The sequence below is a fragment of the Bison bison genome, unplaced genomic scaffold (assembly GCF_000754665.1).
Source record: "Bison bison bison isolate TAMUID 2011002044 unplaced genomic scaffold, Bison_UMD1.0 scf7180017864171, whole genome shotgun sequence".
Classification (NCBI taxonomy): domain Eukaryota; kingdom Metazoa; phylum Chordata; class Mammalia; order Artiodactyla; family Bovidae; genus Bison; species Bison bison.
The window spans coordinates 2591984-2595425 of NW_011494743.1; positions in this window are offsets into that span (position 1 = coordinate 2591984).

A 3442-nucleotide genomic window follows, 5' to 3' on the forward strand; every position below is an offset into this window, starting at 1 on the left:
AGAGTGAAAAAGTTGGCTTAAAGCTCAACATTCAGAAAATGAAGATCATGGCATCTGGTCCCATCACTTCATGGGAAATAGATGGGGAAACAGTGGAAACAATGTCATACTTTATTTTTCTGGGCTCCAAAATCACTACAGATGGTGACTGCACCCATGAAATTAAAAGACACTTACTCCTTGGAAGGAAAGTTATGACCCACCTAGATAGCATATTCAAAAGCAGAGACATTACTTTGCCAACAAAGGTCCATCTAGTCAAGGCTATGGTTTTTCCTGTGGTCATGTATAGATGTGAGAGTTGGACTGTGAAGAAGGCTGAGTGCTGAAGAGTTGATGCTTTTGAACTGTGGTGTTGGAGAAGACTCTTGAGAGTCCCTTGGACTGCAAGGAGATCCAGCCAGTCCTTTCTGAAGGAGATCAGCCCTGGGATTTCTTTGGAAGGAATGATGCTAAAGCTGAAACTCCAATACTTTGGCCATCTCATGCGAAGAGTTGACTCACTGGAAAAGACTCTGATGCTGGGAGGGATTGGGGGCAGGAGGTGAAGGGGACGACAGAGGATGAGATGGCTGAATGCATCACTGGCTCGATGGACGTGAGTCTGAGTGAACTCCAGGAGTTGGTGATGGACAGGGAGGCCTGGCGTGCTGGGATTCATGGGGTCTCAAAGAGTCGGACACAACTGAGTGACTGATCTGATCTGATCTGATTTTCCTCACAAAAGACTTTATTTTGCACATGGGGGGTACTGACATTCAGAGAGGTTAAAGAGTTTCTCCAAAGTCACACAGCACTCAGAAGCTGGGTCTGCTCACTCAAAGGCTAGACTCTGCCATTCCAGCTCAGCTATCTGACAGAACATGGTCACAGGGATGCGGATTTTCCTTGCTGATAATGGAAAGAAGATTTTGAAGAATTGGATCTTCCTATGTTAGTTCGAGTCATCTCTGCCCTTTAGAACCTGTCAGAATCCAAGGTTTTTATCTGTACTAATTCCTCTGTACTTTTCTCTTTTTCCTTCTACTTCTACAATGACTCAGCAATTTCATCATTTTTTTTCTCTTTAGTTTATCTGAAAAATAGCCCTTTAACAGTAAAATATTACAGTTTATTCAAATGTAGTAGACTTCCTAGAGATTCCATAAGCCTAATATTTGAAGTCGTATGTTGAAATGCCAAAAATATTAGTGAAATGCTATAAAGCTAATAGCTTTTCTAAAATTCCACAGAAAGGGGTCCTCTTTCCATGCTGGAGTCTGCACATATGCTGTGGTGGTGGTGTGTTGAGTGGTCCCTTTTTTTACTGACTGACAGAATAAATAGAGTCTAAAGCCAAAATAACCCACCACAGGTGACTAAATGCGTGTTAAACTTAGCTAAGAGTAAAGGCACTTGCCATTTTAAAACTTGCATTTCACTTCCTCTCTTTGCGGTGGTGGTGGTAGGGTAGTGTGGGTTGGCAAGGCAAGCGTAAGGGAAAGGAAAAACATGGCATGCATGAGAGATGGTGGGGGAGAGTCAGACATATTTCCATTCTGTTATAAATTCATACAATTCTTGATGATGGAACTAAGAGAAGGCTTAAAAACTCTCATCTTCCTCTATTATTTTTTAGGTGAAACATTGCAAACTCCAGAGAAGTTATGTAACTTACTTAGGCTCACATAGTTAGTTAATAGAAGAGTGAACAGTTAAGTTCTTTGATGTCCATTCATCTTTAAGGCTCTTCCCTTCATAAGAAGCTTCCCTCATAGCTCAGTTGGTAAAGAATCCGCCTGCAATGCAGGAGACCCCGGTTCCATTCTTGGGTCAGGAAGATTGCCTGGAGAAGGGATAGGCTACCCACTCCAGTATTCTTGGGCTTCCCTTGTGGCTCAGCTAGTAAAGAATCTGCCTGCAATGTGGGAGACCTGGATTCGATCCCTGGATTGGGAAGATCCCCTGGAGAACCCACTCCAGTATTCTGGCCTGGAGAATCCCATGGACTGTATAGTCCATGGGGTCGCAAAGAGTTGGACAGGACTGAGCGACTTTTGCTTTCACTTTCACTTCTTCCCTTCAATGTGAAGCCTTCTGTGAGTCACCCAGGTAAGGCATGCCCCCAGCACTGCAGTGCACCCCTGTCTACACCCGCAGTGTTGCAGATACCTTTTTTCCTGCCTTCTGCTTCTCCCTCTGCCCTTGGCTCCATGTGCTCCAGTGTCACTCTCTCCATGAATCTAGTAGCACAGAGGGAAGAGGGTGATTTCCTTCTTTGCTACTATGGTGCAGACTCACTTCCTTTTATCTTAATCCAGGCTCCTTTGCCCAGAGGGATTTCCCAAATGGCTCCTTTGTTGTCGCTCAGGAGTTTCCTTTTTGCTATTTCTAAGATCCAGTGTGCTTCCATGGCTACTGCTTTGCTATCACACCTGGCATCATTTCCTGTTCTGTTACTCAAGCATTGGTTTGTTCCAAAGTAGGTTATTTAGTCTTTTGAGTATTGATTTTCTCTGTTCTGTGAAATGGGTATGTAAACAGCTCTATTTCAAGATCTTCATTCAGACTCTCGGGTAAAGGAGAAAAGCAAGCCCCCCAGTTCTGGCCTTGCCTTTTGCCCTTTTTCTGTTTGTTCCTGGTAGGACAAGACTGAACTGGTATGGCAGTGAGCAGAAAGGGCGCTTCTTTAAGGACTCAGTGAGTGATTTCAGTTGTTATTCTGTTGCTATGATTATTGTTATTTTGCTTCTGATCCTTTTAAGTTATCTAGAATTTTCTGTTACTAAGGTCGATTACATTGATGGATTTTTGAACCAACCTTGCATACCTAGAAAAAATCCTGCTTGGTTGTGCTATAGAATTCTTTTTATGCAGTTTTTTAGTAGTTTGCTAATATTCATAAGGAAGTTCACGCATATATGTTCCTGATCTTAATTATTTGGATACTAGTCATTTGTTTCCTTGTAATATTCATCTGGTTTCAGTTTTAGGATAATGTTGACCTCATAGAATTATTTCTTGTTTCTATTTTTTGGGAGAGAATTGGTATAATTTCTTTTTAAGTGTTTGGTAGAATTTACCAGTGAAACAATTTAAGCCTGATCCTTTTTTTTTTTTTTTTGAAGGCTATTAAATATTGATTCAGTTAAAAGTACATATAGGGCTATTCAGCTTATTTATTTCTCCTTATATGAATGAGTTCATCTGTTTTATCTAAATGGCCAAAGTTGTGACCATAAGGTTTTTTTGTAGTAAGTATTCCTCTATTACCATTTTAATATCTATGAGATCAGTTGTGATGGTATTTCATCCATTTTTGACACTAGCAATTTGTGTTGTCTTTTATTCTTGGTTAGCCTGGCTAGAGGTGACTTTGGGTGGTGTTTCCCATGCAGACTTTTGGTATCATCTTAACCAGAAGATTTTGATACACGATTTTTTTTTTTTTTTTTTTTTTTTT